This window comes from Hyla sarda, chromosome 7 (assembly GCF_029499605.1).
Source record: "Hyla sarda isolate aHylSar1 chromosome 7, aHylSar1.hap1, whole genome shotgun sequence".
Taxonomy (NCBI): domain Eukaryota; kingdom Metazoa; phylum Chordata; class Amphibia; order Anura; family Hylidae; genus Hyla; species Hyla sarda.
In genome coordinates this window covers 146737240-146757019 of record NC_079195.1, presented here as the reverse complement: position 1 = coordinate 146757019, position 19780 = coordinate 146737240, and the positions used below count along the sequence as shown (strand labels likewise).

At 36.8% G+C, this 19780-nt stretch overlaps 1 protein-coding gene across 2 annotated transcripts in view; it reads left to right on the top strand.

Moving 5' to 3' along the window:
• Positions 1 to 19780, top strand: part of NRG3 (neuregulin 3) — a 1092025-nt gene that overhangs the window by 560283 nt on the left and 511962 nt on the right. The gene's annotated exons all lie outside the window — the stretch shown is intronic.

Genomic DNA, 19780 nt, shown 5'->3' with positions numbered 1-19780 from the left:
ATAGCTAAGATGTTCCACGCCCCATATTAGTTTAGTCGCGCGTCTCTGCACCCTTTCCAGCTCCACAGTGTCCCTTTTATGTACAGGCGGCCAAAACTGAACAGCATATTCCAGGTGAGGCCGTACCAATACTTTATAAAGGGGGAGTATTATGTCCCTGTCCCTTGAGTCCATGCCTCTTTTTATACATGACAATATCCTGCCGGCTTTGGAAGCAGCAGCCTGACATTGCATGCTATTCTGTAGTCTGTGATCTACAAGTACACCCAGATCCTGTAAATAAAAATAAAAATTAACATATGGGGTATTGCCGCGTGCGGAAATGTCCGGATTCTAAAAATATATTGTTAATTAAACCGCAAGGTCAATGGCGTGCGCGCAAAAAAAAATTCCAAAGTCCAAAATAGTGCATTTTTGGTCACTTTTTATATCAAGAAAAAATGAATAAATAGCGATCAATAAGCCCTATCAATGCAAAAATTGTACCGCTAAAAACTTTAGATCACGGCGCAAAAAATGAGCCCTCATACCGCCCTATACACAGAAAAAAAAAAAAAGTTATAGGGGTCAGAAGAGGACAATTTTAAACATATACATTTTCCTGCATGTAGTTATGATTTTTTCCAGAAGTACGACAAAATCAAACCTATATAAGTAGGGTATCATTTTAATAGTATGGACCTACAGAATAAAGATAAGGTTTCATATTTGCCGAAAAATGTACTGTGTAGAAACGGAAGCCTCCAAAAGTTACAAAATGGATTTTTTTTTTTTAATTTTGGCTCACAATGATTTTTTTTTCCGTTTCGCCATAGATTTTTGGGTAAAATGACTGATGTAATTACAAATTAGAATTGGTGGCGCAAAAAACAAGCCATCATATGGATTTTTAGGTACAAAATTGAAAGAGTTATGATTTTTTAAAGGTAAGGAGGAAAAAACGAAAATGCAAAAACGGAAAAACGCTGAGTCCTTAAGGGGTTAAAGACCCCACACATGCATTATTTTAGCAGCCAAGGGAATGGTTGAGAAAAATAATAATGTGAGAAGACTACCAATAGCTCAGAGTCTTTACTTCTTGCATGTATAACATGAGGGAGTGGTATATTGCAGGTATTTACTGTCATACTCACATGATTTGTACAAAACATTGTTGTACTTATGTATCTAAAATGATTGCACTTATGTATCCTCAATATAAAGTTTTGCATTTAGAACAGTGCATTTCTATGGTTATAGGGGGAGATTTTACAAAACCTGTGTACAGGAAAATTAGACCAGTTGCCCATAGCAACCATGCAGATCACTTAATTTATTTTTCAGAGGCCCTATTAAAAATAAAAGAAGTGATCTGATTGGTTGCTTTGAGAAACTGGTCAACGTTTCTTGTACACAGGTTTTGATAAATCTCCACCATAGACTGTAAACCGTAGATACACTGGAGAAATATAAAATATTTTAAAAGACTCACCCTTTAAGGTATCTAGCCATAAAAAATGTATTCCCTATCCACAGGACCCCCATGATCTCCAGAACGGGGCCCTGGCTCCTTCCACTGCATGGCAGCTGACAGCACATGCATTGCATTGCATTGTCTATGGGAGGGCCTGAGACACCCGAGTGTTGTACTCACACAGCATATTCACACAGCATACTTTTCTCATGGCGGAAAAATATGTACTGAAAACCATAGCAGAAATGCTGAGGGTAACCTTAGATTTCTGTCACATACTCCACTCTATTAGCTATGTTTTACTTGCAGTCATTCCATGGGGCTAACCGACGTCTTGTGTTCTCCACACAGAAATATGCTAAAAATAAGAGTTCTGCTGTTTGCTCTTCACTTGCACTCTAAAGGTGGGTCCCCCACCAGTAACCTTGTTCGCATATTCATTTCCCCCCTGAATGCAACATGTCAGTAGAGCGCTCTGTGCAGTGTAACTGTGCAGTCCCTCGCTCCACCCGGAAGTACCTCTTTCTGAAGTCTTGCTACTCCCGACTTCCGGGTGTAGCGAGGGACTGGTGCATGTACAGTTACACTGCACAGAGCGCTCTCCCAATGAGCTGTGCTCAAGGGAAAAACAAATATGTGAACAAGGGGGGCAGACTAAGGCCCCTTCCTCTGGGACCCAAAGGGGGACCCGCCTTAAGAGCGCAAGTGAAGGGCAAACAGTGGAAATTTAGTGGACGACAACTCGTTGACAAGAAATCATAAAAAAGTAAGTGACCCATGTATGGACTCCTGTTCCCCCACAATATAACCCAGTGTATTGGGTTTAGTGTTGGTCAACCCCTTAAGAACACAGCCCATTACTGAAGTGGAAATTTATTTATTTTTTCACAGGAAAAAAATTGAAATTTCACACCATACATCTCAGAATATGTTGAGTTTAGAGATAATTTAAGAAAGGACTTCAATATAGTAATGTAAATATAGTGAAATCTTCACAGCTAAATGAACTCTCATATAAACAAGTATTTTTTTTAACATGAGGCTTATTATAATAAATGTTAAGATGCTGTTTAGTTCAGTTTAATAAGCAGATACATTTTCCGTATCTATGATAATGATTTCATCAGCCTCATCATGGCTTGAGTGATATGTGAATAGCTGTTTACCTCCAGGAAGAAGAACATGCTTGCATGCTTGGTTTAGAAAATAACATGTTTCATTTCCATTTGATTTGGTGCTTTTCAAAACCTGACAGCCTAAACAGAGTTATTAAGTGTCTTTTTTTTCTTGAATGTACACCTTCACTACTGACTTGCTATTATTCAAGTAATACATGACATTCCCTTTCCTGCAACGTTCTTTATGACTATGAGCAGTTAGAGAATTGCGCTGCAATGGCATTTTAAAATACCAAGAATTAATTACTGTAATTTTAATTAATCACTCAGAGGAATGTAGAATAGGGAAACACACAGGGAGGGATTTTCTGCTTTTATCTCCTGCCAAAAGGTCACATCTCTTACAGCTGTTTAACTAAATAAAATACAAGAGAATGGTGTACATCAAACATGGTGCTATAAACTATCCTGAAATACTTAACCCTAATATTATCAGTTATATTCACCGCTATTCACAGCCCCTCACTCCAATGTGTGACTAGTACAATATGTGTGCTGGTCAATTATATTAGTTTGTATTAAAGCAATCTGTCAACATGAAAATATGGTTCAGTCTGAAAGAGATTAAACTATATGCCATGTACAGCAGTTTTACCAAGTGCATGCATACCCCAATGCATGTTTCACTTCTCTAGTGCTGTAACGATGCTGGATGTGGATCCTCTGACCTATGTGGCAGAAGACGCGGGCCGTATCGGGGACCAGAGTCTAAGGTGTCGCTGATCTTCATCAGAGCCTGCCGCAAGGCAGGATGGGCTTACTGCAGCATGTGACACCCAGGTCACTACCCCCCTTATACCACACAGGTAGCTGGGCAAAGACGTGGTACAGAAGGATGAGGCAGAGGCGTAGTCGGACTTAGCAGAAGGTCAAGGAAGGCAGCAAAGATGCGTAGTCAAGTAACGTAGCGGAAGGGTCAATATACACAGGCAAGTCAACAGACAGTAAGGCACGCTTAATCTCAGACTAGGGGCACTGAAGATCTGGCAAGGAAGAGTGGGAGGTGCAGGAACTTATAGAATAGCCTCAGGTGTAACACATAATTATAGGCGTACTGGCCCTTTAAATCTCAGAGCTCCGGCGCAGAGGAGCGTGGAAAGTGATGGACTGGGTTTTGCATGCCGGCAGCAGGGGAGAGAGGGACAATGCTCTCACGGCCAGCACAAGGTGTTACAAGTGCTTTGTCAGGGGACATTCTGCATTGAGGTAGTCATACACTTGGTAAGGGTACTGTACATCATTCTTTGCTGGTATAGCAGTCTGTGAATACACTGCATTATGCAATAAAGGGGATGTCTCATCTCCTCTCTACCGCAATTTGCATAACTCCCATTGACTTTAATGTGCAAACAGACTACTCTGTTTATGTAACTACAGAAGTTATATAAACATTATGGCTTAGGGGATACACCATTTGCATAACTGCCATTAAAGTCAATGGGAGTTACGCAAATTACATAACTTTCCTGCTTTGACTGCTTTCAGCTCTCCTGACCACCTCCTGCTGCTTCAAACAGGCAGGGTATGGAAGGAAAAAGTGGAAGAAAGGATATGAGACAACCCATTTAACTATTTATGTGTCTTAACATAGTTACTAGCTTCCAGGTTCTTTAAGGCATGTTCATATGGTGGAATTTCTGTGCTACCACTCAGATTCCTTTCCGTTTAAGCTGTCATCGGATTTTTTGCAGCATTGCAGATTCTGTGCAGAATGTGCACCGAATTTTTGCTTTATTTATGCATAATTTCTTGCGCTCAACACACAGATTCTGGATGGAATTCAGATTCCCATTGACTGGAAGTCCCATTGCTGAATAATTTAGCATAAAATATTGACAGGTTCAATGTTTTTGCAGAATCTAGAATGCAGAATTTTCACAGCGGAAATTCCATTCACTACAAAGCTAACAGAATTTTAGACCTGAATGTTTCCTTCAGATTCTGCATGGAAATTCTTCTGTGTGAACATTTCACTTTACCACATCTCCCATTCTCCCAAATCTCCCCAATGTACTACCATGTGGGTACAGTGGGGCAATTATATGTATGTTTTTTGTTTGTTTTTTTATACTTTTTTTTATTGTATGTTTCCAGTGTTTGATACATTTGTGCAATACATTGTTAGGCTGTGTTCACATATGTATGATGACAAGTTGTTATCAGTTGTATGTCATCCGGCATCCATTGTTTCTGCACGGCGGACAGGTGAACACAGCAAACTGTGTTCTCCTGTGTGGTGCTGTCCTGCGTATCCAACCCTCTGGCATCAAAATTGAGATGCTGGATGATTGTGAACTGTCCCATTCAAATGAATGGGATCAGTTCTAGCATCAGTTTCCCTCCAGTGCATGCTGGAGAGAAACTGTGTGAACCCAGCCTTAGTGTTTTTATTTGCAGGTATAACACAAAATTATATAACATTTTATTGCTGTAATCATACTGACCCATAGCATAAACATAATGAATAAACAATGTGTCAGTTTTAGCGCAAGGTTAATTATGAATAAGAAAAACACAAAAGCACCCACCCCCCCCCCCCACACACACACACACATAATTTTGCAAATGTGCTTTGCTAATAATAATAATTGTTTTTTCCATAACTATCATTAAGGGGTAAAAGATTTCCATAAAAAAGTAGTAAAACTTGTCCTGCAAAATATATGCCCTCATATGGCTGACTGAAAAATAAAAGTTATCACTTAAAAGAAATAGAAAAAAGAAAAACTGGGTGCATATTTAGGGATTGTCAAAGGATATCTAATGTTATATAACTTCATTAATTTACAGAATAGGTGATAGTATCTGATAGGTGGGGGTCAAACTGCTAAGACCTCCACTGATCATGAGAATGAAGGTCCCCTGTCCCCAGAGTAAAAAAAAAAAGTGGCAGAACATGATCATCTTTAGGTATACAACATTAATAATAATGTAAGAATAAATGCATACACGCAAAAATTGTCAGATTTTCTTACAGAAGCATTTTTGTGGTTATGCATTCATAGAAGTTCATTCATTTTTTTTTCAATAATGCCTTCAGTCATTCATTGGAAATAATGTACCATTTTCTGCAGAAATTGAATTAATGTAACTACAGTGACTGATGATCCAATGTTTATATTTGAAAGCATTTTTAATTTAAAGATCAATCCGCTTTATACTGCTTTTAGAGGCATAATGGGATTTGTATATGATAATAAAGTATACAATAGATAGCAGCTAATATTCCGGTCATAAAATGACAATACATTTCTTTAGGAAGGTTAAATCTGAAATTGCTACTTTTATAAAAACCAAAGAAGCTTAAAGTAAGTAAATAAAAACCTGTATGAGGCCCAGTGTTAGAATGGCTAATATATTCCATTAGAAAGTAGGATTATAATGGTTTTATAACATTGTAAATCTTCAATGGGTACAATCTTTTTTGCATAGAAAGATATATTAAAAGCCGTGGTATGTCACTGTCATCTATTCTGAAGGTAGAAAACAGCTTGAGTCTTCAAAATTGTGTTTAGATGCATTTAACAAACAGTTCTGCAAGAAAAGCTCATAAAGTCTTTGAAATGCATGCAAATGGGATTCTAGCTGGATGGATCATGTCACTGTCCTCATAAAGAGTGAATGAAAAATGTGATGTTTTCACTAAAAGTGTGCCCTTTTTGCATGGTCATTTTAATGCAACTCAAAAATATAATATGTAATGTTTAGTTGTTTGTTTTTTCCTGCTTTTAAAAAAAATACCATAAACTTTTTGGCCCTCATTTACTTAGAAAATCGGGTTGTAAGTCTATCTTGCTTTCTTACCTGACTGCTCTTTTCCCCTGGTATTTATTATTATGTTGCATCCTGTTTGTCGCACGTGGGTTTTGGTTTCCAACTCCTCTGAGTTATCGGGAAAAAATCCACAACAATTCAACATATTCGGGTTGGAAACCTTTATAAATACGTGGGAAAGCTCATAAATGTTGGGTTACGCCCCTTTTTCGGGTTTGGGAGAATCCACATCGGGTCCGTCGGGAAAAAATGTAGCATCGTGTCGCAGACTGGCCCACGATGTCTGCGACATGTCGCAGACAAAGATGCGCCAAAAAAACCCGACAAAACAAGTCGGGTTTAGGATAGTAAATGAGGGCCTTTGTGTGCTATCTTTTTAGCTAATATTTTTATGAGCTAATATCTAACATATTTTCATTCAGATATGTGAGAAATTACCCTAGCAGAAGTAATAGAACTTTAATAGAAGAATTTGAATTCAAAGAGATCATTAATGGGCCAAGTCCACAGCAATATAGCTATGTGGCTATGTATAGATTTAATAACACTTATTGCAACACATTGTAAAGAATAGCTATTTCTTTTATAAGAACAATAACAAAACATTAAAACTATTGGTCAGAAAAGTTGTATTCTTAAAATAGCTTTCTTCTAAATACTTTAATTTTATTTATTTTTTTCATATATGGGGCTGTATAAGGGTTTATTTTTTAGGAGATGATCTGTATCTTTATAGATACCATTATTGTTTTGATGGGACTTTTTTCACCATGCAGTTTAACTTATTTTATATTTTAATAGTTCAGACATTTCTACGTGTGGCGATACCAAATGTGTTTTTGCTTATTTTGTTTACATTATTTTATTTGAAAAACGGGGAAAGGGGAGTGATTTAAACTTTTATTAGGGGGCTGGACCTATTCACATTTTCAACACTTTTTTTTTTTCATTTTACTTAGTATTTTTTTAGTGCCCATAGAGGACTATTACATGCAATTTTTCAATTACAAACACTGAACAATGCTATGTTATAGCATGGCATTCATCAATGCTATGGGCTCTCGACTTGTACCAGCTGCCAAGGCTGCCTATACACTTGAAGCGCCAAAACGGCAGCAAGTGACATGCGAAGGGAGCTTCAGCCCTTGTCTCAGCTGTTTGGGACCCTACAATTGCATTGCATCCCGATCATCCCCCTCTTAAATAACGCACATGCATTTTAATGATTTTCCCAATCAAAGTCGATCACAGGATTTAAAAGGTTAACGCCAGACAACAACGTGATCATAATAGCCCGGGATTAGTGGTGAGTCCTGGCTGTTTATATCAGTCATTTGTCGCCGGCTTTGAAGTGCACTCAGGTCCTGAGGTTGCTTTAAAGACCCATAGCAGACACGCAACATATAGGTTTGTCATGTGTCATCAAGGAGTTAAACAAACTTTACCAGCAAAAATGAATTCACACATGGTAGATGTTATGCAAGGATTTCTGCAAATATCCAAATTATCTCAATGAGGTTTGTAGAAATTCATGCACCTGCAACTAAAACAACTCCATTATGATGTATGGAACAGATTAAATCAATCTGCTGTGTATTGTACCCTAAGTGTTAAAGATCAAAACCAGTTCTAAAATAAGACAAATTTAAAATGTATGCATTGAAAATAAATATAGATTCTATTTTTTGTTTTGCCAAAATGTTTACCCTTTAGTAATATTTAACAGCCCAATATATTTTTTACGTTTTCATTTCTTTCTTTCTTTCAAAAAGTTTCCATGATTCTCTAATTTCCATGACTAACCATTGTGATTTAAAACACAATAGCAAATAAAAAAAATCTAATAGGCTAATCATCCATGCTTCCATTTCAACACCAATCCATGCTGAGAATATCTATTTACTGCAATTCTACCTCACCCTATCAGTCATGCTTTGCATCCCTTCCTTCTTTAGTGTCAGGGTTGTCACAAATGTCAGATCTTCCTTTTAGAGACTATTACAAGTATTCAGAATATTGGTAAGACTAGATGGACCAAACCATTCTTAACTGCAGACTCATTCTTTGTCTATTAAAAAAAAGTCCCATTAAAAAATAAATAAAAAGAAATTGGTAAAATAATAGTAACGTTTAAAAAAATAAAATAAAAAAAACATGTAAGTTTATGGTAAAACGTGTCCATTTAACAGCCAGATGTATTCCATATGTGCTATCACAAACAAAAAAAATGATATCCCTGAAATGTAACTGTTATTTATGTGTTAAGTGGAAGCTTTCAGCAGCACTTTTATTCACATGTTCTAAAAGATAGTCCTTTAGTGACTGTAGAAAAACATCAGTTAGCCTGTAAAGATGTGTTGGTTTTCTCCTGACACATTGACAGTTGTAAAGAAAGGCTCTTGCAAGTAGGAAGCTACAAGGCAGATGGAGGTTGATGGCACAAATCCATTGTCATATGGGCTTGTTTTCCTGATCGTCTCGTGAAATTAATGGCCCTTGTTAATGCTTTTCCTGTATATGGCTTTCAAACAAACATTTTGCTTCAGCCACTTGGAAGACTGCTGCTTACTCACAGTGAAAGAGTGAGCAAATAACTTATTCAGGTGATTTTCTGGCATTACACGTAGCACTGGAGTAGCTAATTTACTATGTAATGGCTAGGAACAGAACAATTCACAAAATAAAGATGAAACATATAAAGTTACATGGGTTCAAGACCCAAATAGAAGTTTCTTATAGTTGGATTACACAGGCCAATTTATTATCAAGTACTCTCACATTTAACAAAAATTGTCAGGCTCCTTTTATTTCACATAGAGGACTTTATAAAAATGGAAATATTCAGCATTTTGATAAGCAGAGAACAAGTAGTTCTCACATTACCTAATACACTTTTAGCTATTTGCATGTGCTCATCAACTGAGAAGGATCGGCTGATTCATCTCTATGTATTTATTCACTTTGAAAAATAAATGTGTAACAGAGTATATTAGGAATAGTTATTACATGCTGTGTTATTTTATCAGTATACAGATGAGGGTAAGTTGATCATGAGGTCACAATGGTTTTATTTTAGTCTAACACTAGTCATACTGCCCTCATGGAGTTATGATTCAAAATTAGGGCAGTTAAATTTCAATAGTTCAGTTGCAAATGTGTTTCTATGTGCATCTGTATATGCATACAGTACTTCCCTATAAAATGTTATTTAAAGATAATCATAGTTTTTGTAATTCAAAATTCAAACACATCTCAGAACCACATTCATTGCCCCAGTATCTCAAAATTGTGATTCTTTAACCCCTTAAAGGGGTACTCTGCCCCTAACATCTTATCCCCTATCCAAAGGATAGGGAATAAGATGTCAGGTCGCTGGGGTCCCACTGCTGGGGACCCCCGGGATCTCTGTTGAAGCACCCCTCAATCCTTACTGCACTGAGCACACTCGCTCTGTGTGTAATGACGGGCAATACAGGGGTCAGAGCTCACACATTCACCAGGAGATGCAGAGCGGAGCTTGTGGAGTAAGGTACTGGAAGTCCTATATACTTGCATGGGACTTGAACAAAAAAACATCTTTTATATAAGGGTGCCGGTAAGGGTTAATTTAACTATCATATATTTTTATTTGACAAATAAGTAATATGTGTACCAGGTATTATTGAAATATCTCCATCAGTACAGAAGTTAGGCGGGAACATACATTTCCTGTAGATTTACATGGGACTTTAAACAAAAACCAAGACCCTCACAAATGGGGGTAGTTAAGGGTTAAATTAATTATCCTATTTTTAAGTGGACATATAAGTAACATGTGACCAAGTATTATCAAAATATCTCCAGCTGTTTGGAAGTTATGTCATAACATATATTTCCCATAGACTTGTATGGGACTTTCAACAAAAACCCCACCCCTGGCAAATGGGAGTGAGTAAGGGTTAAATTACCTATGCTATGTTTGTTGTTGACATATAAGTAACATGTGAGCCAAGCTTCATGTTAATATCTTTAGCCGTTTGCACATGATGCTGGAACATATACATACACACATTGGGGGACATTTATCAAAGCACTTAGTATATTTTTTTTGGCCTAAAATTGTCGCAGTAAAGCCCCATGTGCGACTACCCTATTTTTTGTGCGACTTTTGGATTGTGCAGTGCCCTAAGCAAAAAAAAAGAAAAATTGCTTACTAAAGCAAAAAGGGATTTTTGACTTGCAGTTGTCAGAGATTTATCAAGTGTGAAACTCGCAAAAAAGTTGCATCGCATGAAAAATCCTACTTAATTCACTCCAGCTCAGACTCAAGCAGAAAAAGCCACTACCAAAGCAAAAAAAAAAAAAAAATTGCTTATGTGAAAGAAATGTATCAACAGGCTGAAACCAGTTGATAAATAAGTCGCACAGAAGCAAAAAAAAATGAAAGATAGCGAAAAAAAGAATTCATAAGCAAACATTGATAAATGTCCCCCATTGAATTTTATATATATATAGATTAATAGAGATCCCATTAAAAGCAAGACAACAATAATGAACAGTAATCTTGTAGAAGATTTTGTAGATAACAGGAATGAAGGCTGAAGAAGTAAAAAGATGATATGTAATAACTTCCCATGGCCCTCATCTGTCCTGAATGGCCTTGCACAAGTTCATGGTCATCTTTTATTCTCCATATTTATGATTTCAAGTTTATTACAAGTCATTGGGAAAAAAGACAACCTTCAGAATTCTGCTAATGTAATGGTTGCCAATGCTTTTAACATAAATTAAAGTAAAATGGACCAGCAGGGTGGCCTTTTTTATAAAAGCATGTGGGAACAATTGTTTTTGATCTATGATCAGCAATCATAACTAATCTATTTTTCTTTCTCTAATGCCCAAAGAATTGTATATTAATCAAAACATGTTTGACATAATAAAGATTTAATAGCTTACTTTGCAGGTTATGGCCTTTAAGGCAGACTATTAGAAAAAAAAGCTTCCATCATATTTTTCACATTCAATTGTGGCACTTTACCTCTTTTAAATCTAATGTACTGTAAAACTGCGCACACATAGCACTTCTGTTCGGAAAAATGGCTTATCACTATTTTCCTGCTTACTAATGGAAATATAACTGCCCACAAGCATTACAGATTTCTTGTGGATTTTGAAAGTCCAGATCATAATCTTTTTCAAGAGGGCCTGATTGAAAAGGCATTAAATATAATAAACCTGAGGACCATCAATGTTTGATTGCTAAGGATTGGATCTCTGGGTTTTTTCTGCTATCAAGTGATTGGGACTGAGCTTACAGTTCCAGGCGCAGTTGCCTATATGGACTAACTTATAAAAACAATGAGAGGTCCCTTTTCTTTTCTGATTGGCTTGAACTAAACTCCATTAATCAAATATTGATAGCCTAAGAATAGGCCAATGACATTTATACACCAATTATACCTATCTGTGAACAATACAAGGCATCTATTGGCAAAAAACTAGTTTGCTGTTGTTTTGATAACAGTTGACCTCTTGTCACAAATTGCTGCATCTCCTACATTGAATAAAATATTATTTAATTTAAGTTGTCACAAATTGCTGCATCTCCTACATTGAAGAAAATATTATTTATTTTAATAATATGTCACCATAATTGTGACATACTGATATTACTCTTTCTATAGAGTTTATACATTCCCCAGTTAAACCTATAGGTCAAGCTTTATGCTGCACTTCCTTTTTTTTTAACCATAAACTTATGGGAGGACATTTATCATTGTTTACTTTGGTAAGCAAGTTCTGAAGTAATTTATTTTTATTTTTTTTTGCTTATGTGCTACATATTTATCATACTATCAGAAGGGTTGATCAATTTGGAGCACATAAGCAAACCTAAAAAGTCGCAGTTGAGACTTTTGTGAGACTTTTTTAATTTGCTCACGTACAGGAGTTTTGTACTCCAGGTCAGACCTGGAGTAGACTTGCGACTTTTTGTAAGGAGTTTGCGACTTTTTTGTTTTTTGCCTACGTGCAACTTTCACACATCATAAATACCTGACCGCTGCAAAGTGAAAACTGAAATTTGCTTAGGTAAGGCTGTTTGTAACTTTTTGCTTATTCACAAAAGTCGCACAAAGAAGTGCGACTTTGGTACGCAAAAAAAAGCCTCTAAATACCTTGATAAATGTCCCCCATCATGGTTTCAGTTGAAATGTTTGTCTTCACATTAAAAAGGACTCCCATCAGTGTAATGACTTCCATATATGGTGTGAATTACGGTTTCAGGAACTAAATAATTTGTGGTTTGAAGGAAAATGGAAGATTTGGCAGGAGTAATGCAATGCCCTCCTTGTGGGCTGTTCCATGAAGAGGAAACTCCACAGCTGAAAGGCATAAAGGTCATGGTCCAGCCCAAAAATCTTTTTCTCAAGTTGGGAAGCCAATCTGGGTTGGTTTTATGTACTTCTTTCCCTATGTCCCTTGGGGACAGACTAGGGATTTTACCCAAACATAAAACTTGGGTGTTGGACGTTCCAGTTTTTATCCCCATTCATTTTGATACTGTTTTGCACAATTTTGCATGTCTTTCTCTCTATCCCTTTGCTAAGTACTGAATCATTGCATATTAAAGCCAAGCATTTCAGTATCTTTGCCTTGTTGCTCTGAGAAATAATTCCTTATAGTGTATAATTATGACTTTTGCATGTTACCATATTGGTGTTAGAGAACACAGATTGCGAGAACTTGTGCATTTGAAAGGTGGCGTCATGGTAGCTGTAAGTGATGGGTGGTAGCAGTGTTTTGAGTGTGGATGGGTGAACTAGTTTTGGGGTGCAAATAACTTGTAAGGGGCCTAATGTGATAAGGGAATGTGAAAAGGAGTGCAGAAGCAAAGTTCACATCCTGAGGTATTGTGTGCAGGGAAGAACACAAGGGGTTGGGACAAGTAACTAAGACATATTTTGCAAATGGCCAACTTCAGGAGGAATAATTGTGCTTGGGTGTTCCTTGTCCATTTTCAATTTTTTTTTGGGGGGGGGGGGGTGATAGGAAGCCAATAAACTCAACCACATCATTAACATTAATATGAACATTTTAATATCATTAATATTAAAATGTATTTAAAGGAGGAATCAACATTTTGGAGGAGATTTACTGTGTGCAGCATTTTGGTGCGAAGCACATAGGTAAAACTACCTTGTGTTTCTTTTTTTCAAAACAACTTTTAATATTTTATTTAATACCTATTCAGGTAAATGGACCTAAGAGGCAATACCAAACCCAATCATTGGACAAAAATGTTGCGATTTTTAGGAGGAAAAAATGGGGGAATGTATCATTGATTTTACACAGTTCTTGTGTACAATGCATTCAGACATAAACTTTAATGTAGTTTGGCATGGTTAGCTTTTTGCAGTGGTCGGGGATTTATCAACTGCGACTTTATAAGAAATGTTACATATTTTGGTGCAAACACCTGCAAAAAAGTTTCAAACTTATATCAGCCCAGACATGGCTTAGCTTTTTGGTATGTGTAAAAAAGCCATACATTGTTGGGCAAAGGCAAATGTGTACCTGTGCAAAATTGATCTAATGTTCTGCCATTCAATAAATTTGGTGCGCATATACATTAGCATCAAACAAAACAAAGGTGGATATAAATCGCTCACCTATACCAACAAAGATATATTTCACCTTCTATCTTTAAAATAGAGATGTCTAAGGGAAGAATGGGCCTCATTTATTGAAGTTTGTAAAAAGAAACACTGTTTTGGTTGCTTATTTCAACCAATCAGAGCTCAACTTTTTAAATATTTCCAGTAAAATTCAGCTGCACTTTGATTTGTTATTATGGGCAACAAAGATGGTTTTTCTTTTAGACATTTTGGGTAAGTCTGCCCAATTGCCCTTATATGAGCAGTTTCTTCCAGCATGAGCAGCACGCCATGCATTCCAACAGATTTCTGAAATAATGGCTTTGTATAAGGAAGCGGGAAGGGCAAAATGAGAATGCAATTTTACGGCACCAGAGTTCTGTGAATAGGAACAGCAAATGGGATCTTACAATGTGCAGGGACCAGAATTATTGTCCCTTTACTTTCTCACGCTACAGTACATACTGCTACAAAAAAGGATGTTTAAGTAATGAGAGAACAGCTTAAGGAAATTAAGTTTCCTGCCCACTCCTGACCATAGTTTTCTCAAGTTGTAATTGTATTGATTCTACTAATAAATTAGATTAGAACAACAGCAATCAGCGAGACTCTTATTTGTGCTGACTACTAAAGGTCCCTGGACTCGGACCCCCACTGAACACACATCAATGATTTTATATTGTAAACTCATTTAAGGGGAACCTGTCAGGTGCTTCATGCTGCATGAACTACAGGGCATGCAAGACAGGCACAGCTTCTGTCATTTAATGAGCTGTGATATATTGTAAAATAGTGAAGTATTTCTGAGAAATCAAATTTTGAAAATAAGTTAGAATCGGGCTAAAAGTTTTTAAGGCTGACTCTCCTCTGGCTTCACTCAGACATGCTGAACTTGATTGACAGGTCTCTGCCTATAAACAAATAGGCCTAATGAAGTTGGCTGAACTCACTAGTGAAAATGCTGCATAAAGGGGAACTGACAGATGGATCAACCCCACAGACCTGTATATACAGGCATTATAGTGGGTGGTAAAATTTTACATTTCTTACTCCCAAACCATTCAGCGGTTTCAGATATACATAGCACAATCTGCCAACATGCAAATGAAGTCTTAACTGCACTGGAGGCAGGTTTGAAGACAATCTGCACCTTCCATCCAGTTCATCATCTCATCAGGAAATAAATGTTGATGATCAAGGGGGCGCAAACGGGACCCCAGGAACAATCTTAGAAGTGCAGATAGTCTTTAAAACCACCTCTAGTGCAGTTAAAAGATCATTTGCATATTGCATGATTTATTGCTTTTTTTATGTTTAAGAGTCTTGTGGGTGGCACCACTTAATGGACCCCTGGACTCCTAAGCACAGAATGAGCAGAGCAGAGGATCAAGCTATACTGCATTTATTCCAACACTACATATTCATCTGATCAGCTCCTCCTGCTTTATAACATGGTACCCACAGATCAGACTGATTGTTCAATGTGACAGGTTCCCTTTATTGGTAGACTTTTCCTTATTCAAATATAGAGACTTGTCAATTAAGCCAAGTGGGGCAGGAAGGAGCTTGCAAGAACTTATTGCCTTATTAAGTCATGTTTAAGGTCTCTATCTTACCTTTACACATTTATTACCTTTTTTGCTCCCTCAGCTATATAAAACTAGCTTATATTTTGTGTTACATTTGTAATTTGCAATGAAATTAATAAAACTATTAATTAAGGATAAATTGTTATAAAGTAATTTGTGGAGTATTCCTATCAACTGGCTGTAAGCTGTGCAATGCTTTAATAATTCTTGCTAAAGGAGTTTAATTGGACAGTTTAATTAAAAGTCTATTCTGAGGCATTGTTCTTTGAAACTTAGGAAAAAAATAAATAGATTTGCTATAAAATGTAATTAGTATTTACTGAGTTGAACATTGATGTCAATCTGAAAAATAAAGCTTTATTGTCTGCTTATCATTATCTTGTCTATTATTTGACAAGATAGAAGATATGTTTTTTGTAGACCCATTTACAAGCTATTATCTGCATAGAGCTGTGCATTCATCTATTATACAGCACAAATAGGATTCTTTAGCACATAGGTTAGGTAGAAAAATATACCATGACCAACAGAATACAATCAAATAAAGCATTATTACAATTGCTGGAGTATGCTCTATAGAGTAAAGTGTCTATAGAAAAAGAAAAGAACATATTATTCAAAGGTTAGTCTTGCAATGTGATTGTCACATCTATCTGGTCACATCTATCTGGATTGATCAAAAATCTATCTGGCCAATTCACAGCTGATTGATATTTTCTCAATTGATTCTTATTTATCACAAAATTTTAACATGGAGAATCAATTCTACCACTACTAGTCACTTATTGTCACATTATTGGTTAATCATCAAAGATAGTCCCATGTGGGAGCCATGTAAAACATACTGTATGTAGTAGGTTGTTGTGGTTTCTAGGAAAGGAAAAACAAAAAACAATTGAGCACTGCATATGTAGCCTTCAATTGGTTAGTGTTGCAGGGCTTCAGCCAATGGTCTAATCCAATCCCAGGATCCTCATTGAGGCAGTTGAGATTTTGATCCTTTAGTGAAAATATGAAATCTTTTATATAACAAAAAAGAAAGACTTGGCAACTCACCACTGCTGTCAGACGCGTGGACTTCATTCCATGTAGTAGTTCGTGACACGGTCCATATCGGGGAAGCGAAGTGGAGAAGGCAGGAGATACAGGTGAGACTGAAACACTGGCCATGGCTCCAATGGACTTCCCGCATGTGGGAAATTAATTTTTGGAGATCAAAATCTGTATTATTGACAACACTATCACCACGTCCAACCACTGTAAAAGTACAGCAAGAAAAGCCCTCCTTCATTATTCTAGCTCCCATCCTTCACAATGCAAAAATAACATTCCATATTCCCAATTTTTAAGATTAAAACATAATAACAGTAACATAGTAAATTATTTGAAAGAGGCTGATGATTTGAAAACGAGGTTTATTGAAAGGGGTTGTCCTCTTGAAATAGTAGAGAAAGCCTTTACCAAAGTTAACAAAATAAACCGCAACTACCTTTTCTCACATAAAAAAAATTAAATCCAGCAGTAATTGTAATTGCTTGATGTTTACGTTTTCCAATTCCAATATGAATCAAACTGTCAAAACTGCTATTTTTAAAAACTGGTTTATTTTAGAGTGAGATCTCGACCTGAAGGATATTACATAGTCAAAACCAAGAACTCCATCCATCCATACATCCATTCAAACTCAATTTTTATGAACTCCATCCATAAAAAAGACACTTGGCTTTCTCAATAAGTCATGTGGCCATTGTTCCTTTTGCCCCCTTAACATCAACAGCAGGGTTACATTTATCGGTGACTAAGAACAAATAATTCCATATTTGATTACATGTCGTACCACATATATCATATATGCTCTTATTTGCCCATGTGGACTATTTTATATAGGGGAAACAATGAAGCAATTGCCGGTGTATCAAATTTGACGGACTAGAAGCAGTTAAAGTCCCAAAACATGGAGGAGACAGACATTGGTTAGTTTTGCAAAAAGTGTCTAGCTGGATTATGAAACTGAATGCCCTGGGACCGGCCGGTCTCAATGAAAGGCAGGTTTTGAGTTTTGAGTATCTTTCTGTGAATCTTCATGTTGTTTTGTGTATCAGTGTTACACTTCATTATTTGTTCGTCTTGGCCGTATTGTACTATGTATGAGGTTTTGTCACTTCCCTCTTTCCCTCCCCTCTCTCCGCCTCGGCCCTTCCTCTCACCTGGCTTATTAGTCAGGTGAATAGGTGGAGTGATTGTTTGTGTGGCTTGAGGAAATGCCCAGTCGGCACGAAACTGCACTGTCCCACCTGTACCACCTGCCTCCTCCACCCCCTTCCCTGAAATGGACCGTGTCATGATCTGCTACATGGAATAAAGTCCACATGTCTTACAGCGGTGGTGAGTTGCCGAGTCTTTCTTTCTTTTTGTTATATATACAATATCCACGTTATACTCTGTGCACTGCCAAGCTGTACAGTGGGGATCCGGAATACCTGCCTCCTTCCTTACCTAGCTGCTGCACTTCTTAGGGTAGTAGAGGTGCTGGATGAATAAGACTCTTTCATGATGTTGTGTTTATATTAAATCTTTTATCCAGTTGAGGGAAAATATTTTTTGATAATTTTATTTTTTTTTTACACTTATGTAATACATGTGGTTTTTTTTTCATTTCCTCAATAAACACGATTCTTTAATTATTAAAATTGGTGAATCCATCTCTGCATTTTGCTGTATTAAAATATTTTTAGGCCTTAGTGAATTTTTGATTAAATGAACGTGTAGTAACAGTGGGAGTCCACAGGTCATTGAAAGACAATTTATCAATTTATACTTGTGGCCCAGTTTTGTAGATGGGCCCACAGACATGTAGGGCCAGTGTTAGATTCTTCATTTGGCCTTCCAATGTCTATATATATATATATATATATATATATATATATATATATATCAGGAATCCAATAGGAAGCAAACAGCGGCACTCCAACAGTTTCAAAAAGAAGAAAAAATTCTTTATTCACCCATATGGTGCTACGTTTCGACTCACTCAATGGAGTCTTTATCAAGCATACAGTGAAAGTGAACATGTGTCATATATATATGGTTCACAATTGTACAGATCTGCCCACAAGGGCGTGGCAACAATGACATCACTGGTCAAAACAATAAAAATATATTTGCTAAATACAGTGATCTATACAATAAATATCTAAATCACATACATAATAATAAAGTGCAATACAGTGCAATTACAGTGCAATATCTGACATGTCCTCAATATATTACATATGTCTTCTGAATCTAAGTAAACATTAATAAGAGGGTGTTACCTCCATCTCTGGACAGCCTACTTTCTCTGCACAGCGTGTCTCCACCACTGTTTGTAAACAGAGGCAGTGCGCAGGTCCGGAACACATCGCATCACATGATCAATCACATGATGCGATCGCGTCATCGGGAGAAGATGTGTATTGTGGCTGCGCGCCGCCGCAATACACATCTTCTCCCGATGACGCGATCGCATCATGTTTTGACCAGTGATGTCATTGTTGCCACGCCCTTGTGGGCAGATCTGTACAATTGTGAACCATATATATATGACACATGTTCACTTTCACTGTATGCTTGATAAAGACTCCATTGAGTGAGTCGAAACGTAGCACCATATGGGTGAATAAAGAATTTTTTCTTCTTTTTGAAACTGCTGGAGTGCCACTGTTTGCTTCCTATCGGATTACTGTTGTTCTTATACCTGTGGTCGAGGTTGGAGCTGGCTGAGCACCCGCATTGACACTCTATAGGCTTGAAGCCCTGTTACGGTGCTCCTTCATCATATTGTTTATTATATATATATATATATATATATATATATATATATATATATATATCACTGGGTGTGTGTGTATCATCTTGAAGGGTCTATGTTGGGGTCTTTTTTTTTATGCCAACTCTTAGTCTATGATCACATAATTGAGGAGATTTATCAAAACCTGTGCAGAGGAAATGTTGACCAATAAAAATAAGATCACTTCTTTCATTTTTAAAAATACCTCTGAAAAATAAAAGAAGCAATCTGATTGGCTGCTATGGACAGCTGCACCATTCTCCTCTACAAAGGTTTTAATAAATCTCCTCAATTTCCTATAGACTTACATAGAGCACATTAAA